Source organism: Schistocerca serialis, chromosome 5, assembly GCF_023864345.2.
Source record: "Schistocerca serialis cubense isolate TAMUIC-IGC-003099 chromosome 5, iqSchSeri2.2, whole genome shotgun sequence".
In the NCBI taxonomy this organism is placed as follows: Eukaryota; Metazoa; Arthropoda; class Insecta; order Orthoptera; family Acrididae; genus Schistocerca; species Schistocerca serialis.
The window spans coordinates 198,385,854-198,407,079 of NC_064642.1; positions in this window are offsets into that span (position 1 = coordinate 198,385,854).

Genomic DNA, 21,226 nt, shown 5'->3' on the forward strand with positions numbered 1-21,226 from the left:
ATAAATTTCGTTTTCGAATACGCAGCCGGTAACAAATAATCTTGCGTGATTCCTGTCGAAACGGAACGAGGTTTCTTTTTTTTCGTCTTGCATCTCGCTTTGTATCGGTCCCGAATTGAGATGTAAAGCTATGCCAGTAGATTGAGATTTCCCCTCTATTAATGAAGCTATCGCCCTCCCCTTCCCGGCTCAGAAGCGTAGACTAACAGTGCGCTAATTGACTGGGAAAAATACGGGCAAACTGCCAGCGGTAACGATGGGGTCCCAGCAATGTAGATGTTCCGAGTAGATGCACTCGCCACAGACGTCCCCTTATTATACGACGCGGGGGCAGAAATGTTTCCTAGGGACATGTAAATATGCACGGCATCTTAGTGGCTCTCCTGCCGCGATTACGTTCTCCTAGCGCACTGAATGATTAGAGGAAATGGATAGCTGACGACGCTTTGGTCCCGGTTTATATATAGACACTTAAGTCCGGCCATCCAACAGCTGTGGTCGCAGCCCGCGACGGCAGACAGATCCTCTCTATTCAAAAAGACTGCTCTGGGAGCGGAGCGACACTTTACGACGGAAGTCCGAAGGAAACGTGCAGGCAAGGGGGCGAGAGAGGAACGCGAGACCATTAGCCTTGCAGTGAAGAAGGCGGTGCGCGCATGCGCGAGGCGAAGCGATCGGGTTGGCAGTGACAGGCGGCGAGGCGGTTGCCATGGCGACCCGGTCGCCGTGGCCTTGAGACTCGGCATTCCTCGCTCACAGTCTGCCATTTTCTCATACACGCTGCGCTGCCGTCCGGCCGCCGCCGCGGTCGGGACCTCTCTTGCCGGTCGGTCGGCGCTTATTACAACGAGGCCGCGGGCATCGAGGGAACGGCCGAGGAGGGACACGGGAGGAAAATAAAACGAAAACGGAGAAAGGGAGACGACACGAAGGCCAACAAAGATAACCCGGGTGTCGATTCGACTCTCACATTCGCGTGACTCAATTTGAAAACAAAAACAAATGAGGCGTGCCGGCGAGCTAGCGCGCGAGCCCTGATGATAGCATCGGTTCGTGATGTATCGCGGCGTTTACACTTCATTCGTCCTAGCATCGGTTCAATCACGGGATGTAATTGAATGAGATTGCGCACGATTTTCTTACGACCTCCTCGGATAACTACTGGAAATGGGCAGCTCGTTTTCCAGAGACAGTATTGTTTATTTCTCGTGTCTCGGCTCCGTAACCAGCGAGATGCCAGCTGATTAGCAGACGGAGCGGCTGCGTACAGAAATAAAACGAGACGCTCAAGAGACACCACTCTCTGCGATCTGGCGCTCCAACGCGAAAAGGATACGCCGTCCGCTCCCAGAAACTGAAATTCCAGCCATTCCGAGAAGCTTTCCCTTCATCCTTTTTTCTATCAAAAAGCTCGTCGTGAAAATGTAACAATTCATCTGCTGCATTGGCGTTACAATCACTTCACATTTATATCCTCTCCGAACAGTATTGCATAATGGTTCATCCCCCGTACTTAACAGCAAAAAGGCGTGGTCCGAAAATAGAAACATAAATGAAAGAAACGCAGTTTGCAAGTTTTGTGCTACGATGTTGCTAATTTATCTCTTCTCTTGTGTTTTAGAGTGGACATAAAACTGCTGCAACAGGTTTACGACCATTTCGTCTTTCCGGCTCTTCGCGGGTTGCTTTGACGCTGTTACCACAAACTTTCGTAACTCCGCCAAGAAGGTGAAACGTTCAACAGCATGCAGCAGAGAACAAAGATATTCTTTACGAATAATAATACAAAACTGTAAGTTGTGTGTTGCTATTTAAATATGTTTATAGTTTTTCCCTTGAAATGTTAACCTTATACAGTGAAGGAGAGACCTTTCAGCAAACTTCAAAATGTAGAAGTAGCCTACACTGCTGTGTTGAAGCGATGCACAACAGAGTAACGCAGAATACATTTCATACTAATTTCCGAGCAAAATGTTGAACAATCGTGAAATTCGGAAAGGCACATCACTTATTGCAGTTTAATAATTCATTAATATGAGAAAATATGCTTTCATGGAGCAAACTTCATTATTTTATAGCGGGGCAATAATCTCCTATGTACGTTAAGTTTAATTCAATAGTATACGAAATTGTTAAGTGCACTTTGAGAAGATAACTTATCTGGTAATGGATGTACTATTTGATCCAATTTAATGTGCTCATCTACGTTAATTACTTTTTAACAACAAAAATTGTTCTTTAGTGTGGCATCTGTAATCTGCACCAAGGAAAAGGGTTAGATGTATAGGGTGCTGGACTATAATTAAAGAAGCTTTGCTTTTATTTGCACTAAATTTGTCTTATTTTAGAACACTGTATGACTGATTTCAGTTACCCTTAACGTAACTAACTCTGAAGTACCTTTCCGTCACGTACTAAAATTTAAAAAAAGCAATAATATGTAAATTATAGGAATAATTACCTCAGGATCATTTCAATGGATGGAGGTTATTACTCTGAAACAATCAGAACATGAGAAGGAAGACTTTTACTGGGGTGCCTGATATAACCAGGTGGAGGGTGGCCCATATGCTTGTGTCAAATAGCTACTTGCGTGAGGCGCCAGGCAATGGCTGTTGTATGTATGGTTGTAGAATGAGCGAAAGCCGACATCTGGAATTAGTGCCAATGATTCCAGCTGATGGGTCATTAGTTTAAGTCTATTACCAAACTCTTGAGCGAACTCCGCCTGAGACCAGTCCTGGCAGCAAAGTATTCAGCTGTAGGAGAATCTCTCTGTCTTGCTCTCTTCCTGGCATTGTGTAAAATTTGCTGAAAGATGTGTCCTTGGATTTGATTTGGCAGCTTGAACTCTTTGCCTCACCAGCTTTGCAGCTTTTAGCAGCTTTAATCCCTTCTGCACAACGCCCTCCTTTTCCCAGACTAAAATGCACACTTGTAAAAAATGGTAACGTCCACAGTGACTAATACAATGTGATAGGGTCACTTCTGTGCTGCATGGGCCGGCCGAAGTGGCCGTGCGGTTAAAGGCGCTGGAGTCTGGAACCGCAGGACCGCTACGGTCGCAGGTTCGAATCCTGCCTCGGGCATGGATGTTTGTGATGTCCTTAGGTTAGTTAGGTTTAACTAGTTCTAAGTTCTAGGGGACTAATGACCTCAGCAGTTGAGTCCCATAGTGCTCAGAGCCATTTTTTGTGCTGCATGTATACAAACGACCTGTTGGATAGGGTGGACAGCTTTGTGAAACAGTTTCCTGATGACGCTGTTGTGAACGGGAAAAATACGCCGCTGAATATCTGTACTGGGGTTGAGGATGTAGATATGACTTTAAAACCAATGGGTGCTAACCAGCGTAGTCGTCAGGGCCATTTCTCATGATCGTGGTACTGGTGCATGAATAGTTACCCACGTTAAAATGAAAATCTAAAGCCATGTAACTAGAGCCGATATCGTAGTACCTGTCTTAACTGACATATTTAATTTTTCCCTCGTGAACGGAATATACCCCACTGCATGGAAAAGAAGCATAATTCGACCCATCCCTAAGATCGAAAACCCGCAACTGCCTAGTGATTACCGACCAATTAGCATACTGCCTGCTGTTTCCAAAGCACTCGAATATATTGTTCAAGACCAAATCACTGAACACTTGCATGAATTCAGCCTATATGACAAATTTCAATCCGGTTTCCGTAAACATCACAGCACAAACACTGCTCTAATTAAAGTAACTGATGACCTGAAATGTGCCATCAACAATCGAAAGGCAACAATATTGACGCTACTGGACTTCAGCAAAGCTTTTGACACTGTTAACTTTGACATATTGCTCAGAAAAATGCAACAGCTTAATTTCTCCGATAGTGCAATGAGATGGTTTGAAAGCTACTTAAAAGACAGACAGCAATGTGTTGTCTGCGTAAATGAAAAATCTTCCTGGAAACATGTTTCCTCGGGAGTGCCACAAGGATCAGTCTTAGGACCACTTTTGTTTTCTTTATATGTCAACGATATTTCGTCGGTTCTGTCCTCCTGTAAATATCATTTCTATGCCGACGACCTCCAGCTCTACCTAAGCGTCAGACCTGAAGATGTAAACACTGCAATCGCTCAGATGAATGATGATCTGTCTTCAGTAGTGACATGGGCGAAAAGCCTGGGGCTTAAACTAAATGCAAAAAAGACGCAAGCAATCTTAATAGCCCATCAGAAATTAATAAGTTCAGATTTCCGCGAACGGCTACCTCCTATTCTGCACGACGGTACTCCAATACCATATCAGAAAACAGTGAAGAACTTGGGTGTAACTGTGGATGAGCATCTCAACTGGGCGGAGAATACAGTCGCAGTGTGCGGAAAGACGTCTGCTTGTCTCTATGCTCTCAAAAAGTTTCGGAACATATTTCCACAGGACTTGAAACGCCAGCTCGTGCAAGCACTCGTTCTACCGAACCTCCACTATTGTGATGTGAAACAACAATGCACGAGTAGTGAAAACAAAAGACGGTTAGAGCTAACCATGAATGCCTGTGTCCGTTACACCTGCAACATTCGCCGATATGATCATGGTAGTGCTTCATACTCCGAGCTAGGGTGGCTGCGGCCGGACAAATTGCGTGACTACCACACTCTATGTCTACTCCACCGACTCCTCATCGCGCAAGCACCCCAGTACCTTGCTTCAGAGATTAAAAACCTGTCATGCCATCATAATCGAAACACGAGGTCACTCTTATTTGGTATCCTAACTGTGCCTACTCACAAAACAAAAACTTTTGCAAACTCCTTCTCAATTGCCGCAGTCCGCCTCTGGAACAAACTGCCCCTTACCTTGCGCAAAATTCAATCTCCTGCTGCTTTTAAGAAGAAGTTGAAGCATTTCCTACTATCATCCTCATAAAGTTCTCCACAAAATTAATGTATCAGGCCAATCCTCTCATCTGTCAAATAGCAAAGCTAGCGTCTCCTATCTTGCTCCTGAGATGCCTTCCTCTTCGTCTATCTCTATTAGCCAGGCAATCTTCCTTTCCTTTATATTTCCTTAATTATGTTTCATCATGTCTATTCTTCTCCTCCCTTCACCATGAGTCTCCCTCATATTCCCTGCTGCCAGCACTCCTATCTAAAATTTGTCTCTTCAATAATGTCTAATTATAACAGTACTTATGATCTACGAATATAAACTTTATATGTATGTATTTTTCCGGATGTATCTTTCTAATTGTTTATTTCACTTTTTGTACTAGATGTAGTTTAACATGGCTACTAAAACGTATGAATGTAAAATAAGTAGAATGCCTGGTTAGATGTAAGAGAGGGCCTGATGGCCCTAATCTTGCCAGGATAAATAAATAAATAAATAGAGCCAAAGCCGTACAAAATTTCAAGTACAATCTCCAGTACATCTGTCCATAGCGTTGTCACACGTTAATCTACACAGGGTGAACATTAATAAAACCGAAAAAATGCAGGAATGGATTGGTGACTGGAATCGGAGGGAAAAAGGTCCTATGAACATGGGTCCAGAAATGAACTTTGTGGCCGGCCGGTGTGGCCGTGCGGTTCTAGGCGCTTCAGTCTGGAACCGCGTGACCGCTACGGCCGCAGGTTCGAATCCTCCCTCGGGCATGGATGTGTGTGATGTCCTTAGGTTAGTTAGGTTTAAATAGTTCTACGTTCTAGGGGACTGATGACCACAGATGTTAAGTCCCATAGTGCCCAGAGCCATTTTTGAACTTTGTGCGTGCAACGACAACAAATCGTCACGGAACACAGTACAGTACTGCATCCCATCAACGACACAACAGTCGTTCAAAATAGCCTCCATGGGATGCAGTGAACGCGGTTGTCATGAGGTATACACGTAATTATACCTTGCCTTATAACATGTCGGCAGGACACTTGGCTGGAGCTTGTACGAGAGGTTCACTCACTTTGTCAACTACAATGGCCTGTAGGGGAACGTTAAACCGAACTGAGGCATTTTTCTGGCAGCCTGTTTTCGCTGCTCTGTCAGCTTTCTCATTCTGGTCGATTCCCAGGGACCCAGCAGAAGGCCACCTCTGTATTCTGTCTGAGCAGGAGATATGAGTCCTGTACCATGAGAATTACCGCATCCGAATAGCCTGCAGAGCACTAGCAGAGTCCGTGCAGACAAGAAACTTCCCTCCACCAAGAAGTATCAGATGACCTTGGCAGAATTTCTGTTTGGTTCTATGAGTGGCTGCTCGAATAACCTGGGGCACAGAGAGTCCAGAATCAAAATGAATCTTTTGTACATCATTTTCCCGTCGTTGACTGTAATGCAGCCTAGCCTGGCTAGGTCACGGGTAACAAGTCGGATTTCGTCTGGCCAAAGGAGCTTGCTTCAGGATATCAATGGGAGCCCGAGCCCTTCTCTACCCAGATAGGATTCTGCTGTCTTAATCAATATGTCACCTCATGCACTGTACTCTACATGCAGAGCCAAAATCCTGTCCCGTCAACCAGGACCAGATATCAGCAACTACTGAAATTGTTCCGCCAAGGGCAAGGTCGATTCCTTCTCAACCTGAGCTAGTGTACCGATACTACTGACCTTATTATCGATAGAACTTTAAAAGCACTTTGTCTTCCCTACCAAGGGAAACCAGTTAGGCAAGAGATTTAAATTTCGGGGTATACTAGTCATGCGTATTGCAGGACTGTAATACAACTCAGTGGACCTAACCCCGCTGCTAACGGACCCTAGTTTGTATTCGCGAAAGAGAAGTTTTCAATATTTCCTTCCGGAAAAATTTAACCATTCTTTATTAAAGACATAGCCTTCGAAGCTGAATGTCAGACTCCAATATTTCGCTAGTACAGCAGCCTTAAATAGATAGTAAGAACTACCTAATTATTACCTATTATTACAGTAATGTCTTCGATGAACGGTGCCGCTGTAAACGATTCATCTGCTATAATAGCTAGCTGCAAATAAGAAAACTAGAAGGTGATTCAGCAACAGTATGAATGAGTCTCTCTCTCTCTCTCTCTCTCCTCTCTCTCTCTCTCTCTCTCTCTCTCACTCTCATCCAGCACAGCACAATATTCATGTCTAGATCGTGGTCGAGCTGGTTCATGCTTTCTCGGGAATAGCCCTCTACGCGATAATTACAGTAACATCCATGCGTACCATAACCTGTTCTACCGTTTAGTCTGTGTACTTCAGGAAGAGCAGGATTTCAAGGCTACCTTAACAAACCTCAATTGGCCCGTTTCTGATACCAAATTACTCTCGTTGGTGGTAACATTACATAAGTTCAATTTAGTACTCTCAATTTACTTCGAGACGTGCACTCGGTAATCACCACTATAGAGTGTGCCGCAGCATAATAACGTGTACCACTACTACACTACTTTTGCTACCCCTCTCCACCCCCCCCCCCTCCCCCCCTACCGTTTCATTAGCTAATGTTGGCTGGGAAGAACGATTCTTGGTAAGACTCGGTATAAGCACGAACATTTCTAGTTTCGATATTTTAGCAGTAAACTTCTCTGTAATGTAAGACGCACCTCTCTTATTGTCTAGCACGCAGGTGGGTAGAATATATCCATGAAATACCCCTTCTCGATATACAAACCAATAACATAACGTGTAAATCCACTTTAAATACTCTCTATCTATACAATTCTTACTGATGAGACATACCCAAGGACGGAAAGTTCGTGGAATCTATAAGCTACAGTACCCTCCCTTCCCCCTCCTGTTTCCCCTATAGATGAATTACAGACTGGTAGGGCGCTTCCCGTAATTCTCGGCCTTTCCTACAACCAGCCCTTCCAGCTCTAATCGTTCATGACTCCCTATTTCCGTTCTGTTGTTGTTGTGGTCTTCAGTCCAGAGACTGGTTTGATGCAGCTCTCCATTCTACTCTACCCTGTGCAAACTTCTTCATTTCCAAGTACCTACTGCAGCCTATATCCTTCTGAATCTGCTTAGTGTATTGATCTCTTGGTCTCCCTCTACGATTTTTACCCCCCACGCAGCCCTCCAATACTAAATTGGTGATCCCTTGATGCTTCAGAACATGTCCTACCAACCGATCCCTTCTTCTAGTCAAGTTGTGCCACAAATTTCTCTTCTCCCCAATTCTCTTTAGTACCTCCTCATTAGTTATGTGATCCACCCATCTAATCTTCAGCATTCTTCTGTAGCACCACATTTCGAAAGCTTCTATTCTCTTCTAGTCTAAACTATTTATCGTCCACGTTTCACTTCCATATATGGCTACACTCCATACAAATACTTTCAGAAAAGACTTCCTGACGCTTAACTATATATTCAATGTTAACAAATTTCTCTTCTTCAGAAACACTTTCCTTGCCATTGCCAGTCTACATTGTATTTCCGCTCTACTTTGACCATCATCAGTTATTTTGCTCCCCAAATAGAAAAACTCATTTACTACTTTAAGCGCCTCATTTCCTAATCTAATTTTCCTCAGCATCACCCGATTTAATTCGACTACATTCCATTATCCTCGCTTTGCTTTTGTTGATGTTCATCTTATATTCTCCTTTCAAGTCACTGCCCATTCTGTTCAGGTGTTCTTCCACGTCCTTTGCTGTTTCTGACAGAATTACAATATCAAACCTCAAAGTTTTTATTTCTTCTACATGGATTTTAACTCCTACTCCGAATTTTTCTTTTGTTTCCTTTACTGCTTGCTCAATATACAGGCTGAATAACATCGGGGATAGGCTACAACCCTGTCTCACTCCCTTCCCAACCACTTTCATATCTACATGCGTACTCCACAAGCCATCGTACGGTACGTGGCGGAAGGTACCCTGTACCACTACCAGACGTTTCCTTTCCTGTTCCACCAGCGCACATCCCGAGGGAAAACGACTTTCTGTATGCCTCCGTGTGAGCCCTAACTTCTCGTATCTACCTGGTCCTTACGCAAAATGTATATCGGCGGAGTCAGCATGATTCTGCAGACCGCTTCAAATGCATTCCCATCCTTAGGAATTTTACGGTTGTATTACCGGTAATTGTTCGCCAGTGGCGTAAATCAAACATCATTGACTCGTTCCTAACACTTATGTGCAATATGTTATTTTTGTTTATGTTGGATTTCACATGCCATATCCTCCACCAAGCATCTATGGTCTGCAGCTCTCCACGTATTCTTTGGCGCTACGACTTTCCCACATGCAGCCTCGTTAGTGAACACTGCGTCGTTATCCGCCAGGAAAAAACTATAAAATTTTCTTGGGCAAGCCCAAAAGTACTTTCACCTCTGACGAAATCTCCCCTCGGTCCCGACGTACTATCTGCTGTGGTATCTCCAGACCAGTTGCAAAATTGATGTGGTATTTCATAAGCTAACTTTTTACACGAGGCTAAAGTGTGGAGCACTATAACACATTCCTCAAATCAAGCAACATGGCATCAACCCACGAACCCGGTCTCTTGGACGCACGGAACTACACTACATCGCCGTCTTGCAAAATCCATGTCGAACACCACAGAGCAGATTTTCTGTCTCAAAAAATGTTCCATAATCCTAAAACTGACTGACACCTGCTATGTGGACGAACATTTATGCGTATCGATTCGTCTTGCAGTCGGAAGTGGACTGTGGTTGGAACGCCTCGTTGCTCCAGCGACCTAAGACAATGCTGCTGCCAGATTCTTGATTGAATCGAACGGGAATCAACGTGCAGTGACTTTTCCTCTAATGAGCGGTTTCAGCTGATTTTACACAATCACTTACCTTTGTATGTATCGTGCGAGAACTAAAGTAAGGAATTGGTGATAGAATCTCTTGAGCGAAAAAGTTTCGGAAGACTTAGTTGAGCATTTCGGCGTTGTATCTTCTTATATTGTATTTATTTGGCCTCTTAGCCGACTCACATCATTATACGTGGTCCAGTCACATCAATGTGATCACAGACTATGTCCAACATCGACATGCAATAAACACTCACAGGTGGCAGATGGCAGCACTAGCAGCGGTGGATATACAGGGTGTTCGGAAATTCCCGTTACAAACTTGTTCGACATGTAGAGGTTAGTGAGTACATAACATATTGAATAGGAACCCATGTCCGGAAACGTATTGTTTCCGTTCTACGACAGTTTCAATGCAGATGATTATCTCATCCACACCCACGTGAGGAATGTACTTAGGCGTGACCCAGTACAATTATTGCAATCCATTTGAAAAAAATACTGACTCGTTTCGTTATTACTTACGCATTTGCCTTACAACTTATACCTTATGGTTTACATTAGTCGACAACAGCAAGAACCCAGCATCTACGGCACCAGCCGCAACGTATCGATGCATTACAACAGCGGCTCGATGTGGCGACAAGCAACGTTGTTACACACATTTTACCTCCGAAGCATGTTCTGGTAAACTCTCTCCATCCCACCTGGTGTCTCTTCAATGTATTGTGCAGCTGCCAGAACTCGTGCCAGCAGATCTTCCTCTGTCTCTACAGGTGTCTCATAAATTAGGCTCTTCATACGACCCCACAAGAAGTAGTCCATAGGGGTTAAATCCGGCGATCGTGGCGGCCACGCGGTTGGACCACCACCACGGCCTATCCATACCATCTGTTGAGATGTCTCCGGACAGCCAGCGGAAAGTGAGGTGGTGCTCCATCATGCTGAAACCACATTTCCTGACGGACATTCAATGGCACAGCTTCCAAGAACGGGTCTATTACGTGCCGTAGGAAGACTAAGTGTGCGGGACCCGTGAGCTTGGATGGAAGGAGGCATGGTCCAATCACATGACCGTGCAGAATACCTGCCCTCACGTTAATTCCAAACCTGTCTTGAAATCTCTGAACATGCGTGGCATGAGGGTTTTCGTCCGCCCAGACATGGCTATTTCGAGCATTCAGAACACAATCCCTTGTGAACCTACATTCATCTGTGAAGAGAACTCGACGTGGAAACAGGGACGCGTAGATGCAACGGTGCAGGAGCCATGTGCAGAAGGCGACGCGTTCTGGAAAGTCTGTTTGACCCATAGCGTGTACCCTTTGTAAGTGGTACGGATGTAATTGTTGCTCATGTAGGACGTCCAAGACGGTACTGTGACTAACAGCCACTGCATGCGCAATTGTTCGCGAACGCGTTGACGGGCTATCTACAATGCGACGCAGTACACCTGTTTCAAATTCGGGAATGCAGCGTCGTCGTGGGCACCACAGTCCTGCCTCCCCACGGTGAAGGTACCCGTTTCTCGTAGCCGTTGTGAACTTGGGCAAACAGTTTGTGCGATGGAGTGTGACGGTGTGGAAAACGTTCGTGCTACAGCCGACTAGCAACTCTTCCTTTACCTACAGCTTCGCCATACACAAGGAGCATGTCTGTGTCTTCCGCGGACATGTACTGCACCATGTTTCCTCTATCGGTGACGCACAGGTATTGAATCGGTCTCACAGCGAAGCGGTCAGTAAGTGACATCTGGGGATCGTTTGACGTAGTACACGTCATCGTGTCTACCCTGTTATATACCAGGACAGGGAACTTTGAAAAGTTTCTCTTGCCCTAGGCAGACGTTGACGCAGTACACATCTGAATTGAAACTGTCGCAGAACGGAAACGATAGGATTCCGGACATGGATTCCTATTCAAAATGTTCTGTACTCACTACCCTCTACAAGTTCTAGACGTTTGTAACGGGAATTTCCGAACACCCTGTATAAAGAGCGTCGGGGGACGCGGAAAACAGTACACTCGTAATGGTGGAACGGAGCGATTTATCTGACATCCAAAAATGTATTATCATTAGCTTTGGCCCAAGTGTGGAAGCATTTCCAAAACGGCTGTTTGTAACACCGTGGTTAAAGTATACTGTCCATGGCAAAACTGCGCTGTCCAAAACAACCGCCGAGGCAAGTCTAAAAATGGTTCAAATGGCTCTGAGCATTATGGGACTCAACATCTGAGGTCATCAGTCCCCTAGAACTTAGAACTACTTAAACCTAGCTAACCTAAGGACATCACACACATCCATGCCCGAGGCAGGATTCGAACCTGCGACCGGAGCGGTCGCACGGTTCCAGACTGTAGCGCCCAGAACCGCTCGGCCGACGAGGCAAATCTGATGCACCACGAGATATTTATAACAGAGGTGAGTGACGGCTGTGGTGATGTGTACGGGCGAATAGTCGTGCAACTTTTGAGTATCTGACCGTCCGATGAACTACAGGGGTACTAACTGTGTCTCCTCAATGAACGCTCAGCGAACATTGCTGCGTATGGGCCTCCCCAGCAAGCACCTCGTTCATGCAGCAATGCTTAGGCTGAAATGTGAACGCTTGAACCACAACTGTATGTCCACTGAGTGGCGACAGGTGGCCATTTCAGATGCATCACGTTTTACGCTCTGTGAGACAGACGGCCCAATAGTGCATAGGACCCTGCTACAATCGTCGGAAGGGTCACGGCAGGAAGAGACAGCGTTATGGTCTCCCGAATGTTTTCGTGGCATTCCCTGTGTGATCTCGTCATTCTTGAGGGCACATTGGACCAATACTCGTACAAGTATGCACCCTTGAGGACCGTATCCACTATTTCACGTGGTTTGATTTTCCTCAACACGGTGGCATCTTGTCACATAGCTGGTAGTATATGAGCACCAAAAGGGGTTACCTTTCTCCCCTAGCCACCAAATTCACAGGATTTAAAACGAATCGAGAATCTGTGGGAACAGCTCGATCGGGATGTTCTCGTCATGGACGTTAGCAGAGACAAGTAGCACGGCTAGCTACAGCATTGGAGTCGGCATGGCTACACATCCCTGTCGGTACCTTCCAAAACCTCAATGGATCTCCTCCTGCACGTCCCGGCTGCAGAAGGTGGTTATTCAGGTTGTTGACAGGTGGTCACATAAGTGTGACTGGACCGTGTATAGCGTTCTCCTTCGTTTCGGCTCCAGTATGATCCGTGAGTGACTAAATAGACGACCTCGAACCTGTGACCGACTTTACCTAATATCAATACTTCATACAATGAGTGACCAAAACACTCGATGTGATGTTTGTAGTTGGCTGTTGAAGCTTATGCGGTGCATTTGTCTCTGTACAGTCCTATTACAAAGTGTGCTGGTGGCACCCCACACTCAGCGATCTGACTCTCTGTAGACCATCGATCATCCCGTGCGGCTCTGTGAAAGCGATGTCACGTCCGTTCGAAAGTAAAAAAATCTTGTGGTGTCCTGTCCACCCCAGAACCAGTGACCTTGAAAACTAGAATTCTTGAGCAATCTCCGATGTGTTATGATTAATGTGTCTTGCAGCGGTTGTCATCGCACGTTCAAAATCACGACGTTCTGCGCTGTTCGCTACACACATGTCCGTAACAGACTGCTCAGATATCGTGTCTGCACTCGCAACGTACGCCACACCTAGTCGCACTACTCGTGTTCACGCACGGAACATCTTCAAAATGCAAAACCCGTACCGTGACTTTTGACCCTTCAGTTTATTTCTTCAAAAAAGAAAACAAACACTTTTTATCCCCCTCTTTGTATTTACCTTTTTTATCGACTAATCTGTATTTATTGTTCCCCAATCAACGCGCTAGTAATTCCAAACAAAATGAATCCATCTTCGAACACGAGGATAGGGAGTTCATATACGTCTACAACATAAGAGGACCTGCTGCGCACTTGCGTGTAGTACACGCCTGGGCAGGTTTCCGGTATCGATGTGGGCGGGAGTAGATGGGAATGGAACCTGGCTTTGTCCATCCTGTAGAGTGCAGGTCACGAGCTGTTCTTTGCGTTATATGCCCAAATGGACTGTGGTCTGGGGCTGATTTCAAGGGCAAATGCTTTTCCAGGATGATCAGCACTTTCCAGCACATGTCAGATACAAACTTTTCAGTAGCCCTGACAGTAAGCAACTTGAGATTGATTGATCGGAATGGCTAAACGTTAGAAATGCACTGCCTGATAAAAGCAGTGATGCGCGAAGAAGACGTGGTCGGACGTCAATGTAACTTCGGGTCTATAAATTATTAGAGGTGCAATTCTCTGAGGCAGGTAGACACAACCACTAGAGTGCACTAGTCTTGTTCAGGTTTACTGTTCTTATCAGAACTGATAGAACACGAAAGAGGCGTGAACATCGTCAGATGTTGCGTGATCACTGTGATGTACATGGAGATGCGACATAATCTTCTGAGACAGCAGTGTCAGCATCTGATAAAATTTTAAAAGGGCCTCACTATGGGGCTCCAGTTGGCTGCTGGTCGAATCGTGCAATACCGAGATTTGTCGGGCATTCGGATGTGAGTAGGCCGATGTTGGACTGCGTGGGAACATGAGGGCAGGTAGTCTCATCATGAAGGTTCCCGTCGACCACGTCTGACAGCGACAAGGGAGGATCGACGTACCGTGCACCTAAGACATCGTAACCCTTTCACACCCTTTACCTACAAACAGTGAGCAAGTAATGGACTTCCTGAAACATTTGTGTCATCCTGCACAAGTGGTCGGAGACTAGAGTCAGCCGGAATAGGAAATTACCGTCACATACGTAGGCTACCACTAATACCATCTCCAACTACATCTACATCTACATTTATACTCCGCAAGCCACCCAACGGTGTATGGCGGAGGGCATTTTACGTGCCACTGTCATTACCTCTCTTTCCTGTTCCAGTCGCGTATGGTTCGCGGGAAGAACGACTGCCAGAAAGACTCTGTGCGCCCTCGAATCTCTCTAATTTTACATTCGTGATCTCCTCGGGAGGTATAAGTAGGGGGAAGCAATATATTCGATACCTCATCCAGAAACGCACCCTCTCGAAACCTGGACAGCTAGCCACACCGCGATGCAGAGCGCCTCTCTTGCAGGGTCTGCCACTTGAGTTTACTAAACATCTCCGTAACGCTATCATGCTTACCAAACAACCCTGTGACTAAACTACAAAACAAGCGGCTGCGTTTGGAGCGATTCCATGACCAGGAAGCATGGGCTGCTGATGAACGGTGTCTCATGGTGTTCTCTGATGAATCGCAGTTCTGCACTAGTCCGGATAACCATCGTCGGCTAATATAGCGACGAACAGGTGAGAACCCCCGTTCTTCCAATGTTTTGGAAAGGCACTGCAGTGTTGCTCCTGGTCTCATGGTGTGGAGAGCCATTGGACGTGGTTTCAGGTCACTGCCGACGGCGACTGAAGAAACTCTGGTCGTGCAGCGGTACGCCACGGATATCCTGCGTCCCCATGTGTTATCTCTCACGTGGCAGTATCATAGTGCCATTTTTCAACAGGACCGTGCTCCCTCACACACGACACGTACCTCCATGAGCTGTCTACGTGATGTTGAGGTAGTCCTGTGTCCAGTAAGAACCTCAGACCAGTCCCCAACAGATCTGAGACCGGTTTGCACGTCAACACCGTCCCGGTGCCAGTATCCATAATATCAAGGACCAGTTGCGACAGCTGTGGGCCAGCTTGCCCCAGGGGAAGCTACAACGATTTTATGACACCACTCGCAACTGGATCAGTGCATGCAGCCAAGACAGTGGGGGTAGAGCATCATAATGATAAGTGGACTCATTACTGCCCAGTTCTTTGCAAGTTTGACTCGATTTTGCAGTCGTGAAATAACATCGCACACCATCTCATCCCGATATGTTTCATTCCACTCCTGTGTGCTGCAATTTTTTTGTCAGACAGTTTTCGAGAAACTGATTTGAGCTCGCGAAATCAGGAGATGCTGGCTGGTAGACCTCGTGGTATGTAGGAGAAAAGTCTTCTGTTGTACGGAGCGGAGGTGATGTTTCGAAATATATTTCTGAAGTCGAGAGTAAGAGATCCTATGTGGTTAACTAAGCCGCTTTTCAAATACGGAAAGACTGAAAGTATGGGAAGTGCGTTCCACGGCGTGGGCGTGGAATTCTCTTCAGGAAAATTCTGGTCTTCTTCGGTGAGTGTAAGACTTAGTGAACATGGTGCTCGGTAGGAAATGTCTCATAGCAGCGCATGGATCAATTAGCTAGTCGGAGAGGGTGTTTGATAATGTTTAGCTGAAGCCAATAAATTCCATTTGTCTCCGAAGATATTTGATTGGGGTGTTCTGTGTGAATGTTTTCCCTACTGACCTTAAAATGTAACCCTGTTTTATGTTGGTAATTAAAAAAATTTCACATGCCAAGATCGCTACAAAAGCATTTCAATGAATGACTGGTTTTGACAGAGCTGTGGTGCCGCCATCGGATCTTACGATGATGACAGCGTAGCTCTGTCGAATCCGGTCATCCGGTAACATGCTTTCTAGCGATCTTGGCTTATGAAGTTTTCTTCAGTTACCATACATTGCAGACCACCCTCAGACTGACCGTCTCAAGAATATATTCTTTGATATCTTCGGCGGAAGTTGCTAGGAACCAATTGGCGGCAGTATGTCAACTGTTAGCAATGTACGTCTAGTATGCTCGTCCATTGGTCGTATCTCGGAACCTTTGTGAAAGAAGTTGATTTGCTACACGGTACTTTTTATTGGCTTGGAGTAGTAACTAATTTAACTCAGCTTCGCAAGTCAGCGCGAAAGTCGTGGTCGTTATTTACACTGATTTAATAACGTAGCAGGGCAGAAGATTAATCCGGACCACCAATAACGGTTTCCTAGTAAACTTGCGGAGCAAGGCGTCGAGTCATTAGTCTCCAACGCCGCATAAGGCAAGGAGAGCGCGTATTCTGGACGCGGTCGCGAATGAGACTTCACGCGACTTCACATGAAGTACACTACTGGCCATTAAAATTGCTACACCAAGAAGAAATGCAGATGATAAACGGGTATTCATTGGACAAATATGTTATACTAGAACTGACATGTGATTACATTTTCACTCAATTTGGGTGCATAGATCCTGACAAATCACTATCCAGAACAACCACCGCTGGCCGTGATAACGGCCTTGATGCGCCTGGGCATTGAGTCAAACAGAGCTTGGATGGCGCGTACAGGCGTGTACAGATGCCCATGCAGCTTCAACACGATACCACAGTTCATCAAGAGTAGTGACTGGCGTATTGTGACGAGCCAGTTGATCTGATACCATTGACCAGACGTTTTCAGTTGGTGAGAGATCTGGAGAATGTGCTAGCCAGGGCAGCAGTCGAACATTTTCTGTATCCAGAAAGGCCCGTACGCGACCTGCAACATGCGGTCGTGCATTATCCTGCTGAAATGTAGGGTTTCGCGGGGATCGAATGAAGGGTACAGCCACGGGTCGTAACACATCTGAAATGTAACGGCTACTGTTCACAGTGCCGTCAATGCGAACGAGAGATGACCGAGACCTGTAACCAATGGCACCCTATACCATCACGCCGCGTGATACGCCAGTATGGCGATGACGAGTACATGCTTCCAATGTGCGTTCACCGCGATGTCTCCAAACACGGATGCGACCATCATGATGCTGTAAACAGAACCTGGATTCATCCGAAAAAATGACGTTTTGCCATTCGTGGACCCATGTTCGTCGTTGAGTTCACCATCGCAGGCGCTCCTATCTGTGATGCAGCTCAAGGGTAACCGCAGCCATGGTCTCCGAGCTGATAGTCCATGCCGCTGCAAACGTCGTCCAACTGTTCGTGCATATGGTTGTTGCTTTGCAAACGTCACCATCTGTTGACTCAGGGATCGAGACGTGGCTGCACGATCCGTTACAGCGATGCGGATAAGATGCCTGTCATCTCAGCTGCTAGTGATACGAGGTCGTTGGGATCCAGCACGGCGTTCCGTATAATACTCCTGAACCCACCGATTCCATATTCTGCTAACAGTCATTGGATCTCGACCAACGCGAGCAGCAATGACGCGATACGATAAACCGCAATCGCGATAGCCTACAATTCGACCTTTATCAAAGTCCGAAACGTGATGGTACGCATTTCCCCTCCTTACATGAGGCACCACAACAACGTTTCACCAGGCGACGCCGGTCAACTGCTGTTTGTGTATGAGAAATCGGTTGGAAACTTTCCTCCAGTCAGCGCGTTGTAGGTGTCGTCACAGGCGCCAACCTTGTGTGAATGCTCTGCAAAGCTAATGATTTGCATATCACAGCATCTTCTTCCTGTCGGTTAAATTTCGCGTCTGTAGCACATCATCTTCGTGGTGTAGTAATTTTAATGGCCAGTAGTGTACGAGGCACGGCGAAATTACCATTTCAGTACCCTTCAGCTGAGTTGATACGTTAAACGGTTTTTAAAAAGGTATGTACCCGGACAGGAAGACTCTTTTAAAAAACTTACTATATGCTGAGGCCATTAAGTGGTCCTAACAGATTAAGAAGTGCACCTTCAGAAAGTAATTTACTTATTGAATCAGATAAGTGTGGAATGTGACATGGAGCTCACGACACACAAAAACTAAGACAATGGCCTTCATGGGTAAAGAATATGTTTGAACCAGAATAGTGGTACATCAGACGATTTTAGAGCAAGTAAACAACTTCCGTTACTTAGGATGTGTGGTGACATAAGGCTACAGCAAAGGTATACAAATTTAGCTTAGTAAATTCAGCCGGATATGTGGAACAATTACAGAAACCTTAAAAACAAAACTGTGAAAGACACCTTCCCCCCTTTTACAAATTTTCATCTTACGGACAAACTACAACATTAAACATTCAAATTTTCAAGTCACGTATAAAAAAATGTAAGCGATATAGCGTTACTCACAAAACTTTAAAAAAAAAAGAATGCATGGAAGACAAGCCACTATGAGCTGCTCACATATGTGAAGCCACAGGTAGCAACTGACTAAAACTTTATCGCTTGATGTTTATTTTTATATGTGACAATTCGAATGTTTAATTTTCTGATGAAGGCACTCATAGAAGTGTCGAAACCGGGTCAAAAGACTTAATTTTGGCGACCGAGAGCTGTAATTGCTTTAACTTCAATTTGTAAACGGTCGCTGATTACGCAGCCATGATTAAAACCTATAGAAGACCTTTGGGATGTTTTGGAACGTAGACTTGGTGCCAGGCATCACCGACCGACATCGATACCTCTCCTCAGTGCAGCACTTCGTGAAGAATGGGCTGCCATTCCCCAAGAAACCTTCCAGCACCTGATCGAACGGATGGTCACGAGAGTGGAAGCTGTTATCAAGGCTAAGGGTGGGCCAACGCCATATTCAATTCCACCATTACCGATGGAGGGCGCCACGAACTTTTAAGTCATTTTCAGCCAGGTGTCCGGATACTTTTGACCACATAGTGTATGTGCATGTCGCTATCCCACCTCAGTGTATGCCAGAGTTCACTAATCCGTAATGGCTAGCGAGTGGTGATGAACCAGTCCCTCAGCAAGCCATGACCAGATGTTTTGAATCCGTGAAACGTGGGTACCATTCGAACTTGCATTATCTTGTTGAAAAAAAGGTCACGAATACATCGGAGATGAACACAGCAGCCGGCCTCAGCACGTTGAAAATGCCGTGGCTGGTGTCCAAGCTACATAATTATCGTTTTGTGTACCCGATAGTACCTGTTACCATCACTCGAGGAGTTTGGTCCGTACGGATGATGAATGTGATCAGGCATCGTCCTTCGTAATTCTGTGCACACACCCATTACTTGTCTCACAAGAAGACGTGATGCCTCTCCAGTGTCCAGAGTTGTTGGGGCCACCACTGTCGACTCGCCTCCCTCTACTGCCGCGTCAAGGGAAGCCGCTAGAATAGTCGCCATATCAACTGGCCGTGGCGCTCCAGACATCGGTGCACTGCCTGTGTGGGGATCTTGTCTTGCTGCAAAGAGGGCCATTTCTTGGCTCAAGGTGTGCGACGTGGTTGCACGACCATGCACGGTCGAGCGCATGTTACTGCCCAGTCGGGCTCTTCGCACTTGTCTTTGAGTAAGGCTCCTGAACCGATCCATTCCACATTTGCTTTACTGTCGTGGGATCCAGACCAATGCTATCAGTACTATCACGAACGATAAACCACAATCTCGAGAAGCCATGATACTACATCCGTCGAGTTTCAGCACATGGTGGCAACTGTTTCTCCTTCTCGCAGGAGCCATAACACATTCGTACCACAATCAACATTAAAGTGCAATTTCTAAACGACAAACCTGCCTCGCAATCTTTCCTGATAAATAGAATATATATGACATTATTTCGGTCGACTGTGTAGGTTTGCGCTGAAATGTTCATCGTTTGCATATAGCATGTAGCACAGTTCATGCAAGTTTTACGTCTGTTCGTTGCTTCCTTCAGGTTGTTGCAATTTAAATGGGGAGCTAGGAATTTAGGTCTTCCTTGGGAAACTTGCGTCAGTCGACATGTACAGTGTCAGCAATTCAGATGGTATGCAGAGCGGTTCGGTTCACCATTGCTAGTTTCTTGACAATCCAGTTCAAAATGCGTGAATGGTCTCTACATACGACTGGGTTTGCAAATGAGGTTGTTGGGTATGCATATTGTTTTCGTCACTCTGCAAATTCTGTTTCTTACGAGAATATCGATATGCGTAGTTAAGACAGAGCAAAACCACGTACGTGAGTAATCTTTGACCATGGCGATACCGCCTCTCGCTGAGAGGACCAGCAAAGTTACACGCATTCTAAGTTGAGTAGTGTTGAGTAGCAGATGCATGTTGGAGAGTGGTCAGGAAATTTTCTTTATAAATGTGATATGAGAATTATTGGATTGCAGTACGAATATTTTTGATGCAGTTATGGAGAGAGAAGCTAAGTAGATTATTTGTGAGTTCTTCTGTAATTTTGAGAGACTGAGGTAAGCACATAAGTGCGTAGCATTGTTTTGTATTACATATAATGTGGTAATGAAGCTCAGATATTAAGATTGTTATATGGATTGCTCAGATAGGAAGATGAGATTCCCTTTGCTTAAAGTTATTTCTTAAAGTTATGTTACGTAAATACTATTGTGAAGATTAAGTTGATTATTTTTAAAGCATTACTTTTGAATGTAGAGTTTCATTTTAATTTTGTCAGAAGCCATTTCTTACCGGTTACAATTGCCACCCTTCATTCGGTTTATTATGTACGTACGCACAATGAACCTTGTGGTATGGCATTTTCAGACGTAGGTTTTTAATGTGGCTTTGCTGCTGTATGCTGTGCGCTGCTTTAGAGAAAAAAAATTTTTCTTTGTAAGTACAGTTACGCATTTATTTCAGATATCATGTTACATTCAGGGTAGCATCGGATTTGTATAGAAACAGTTAGCTTC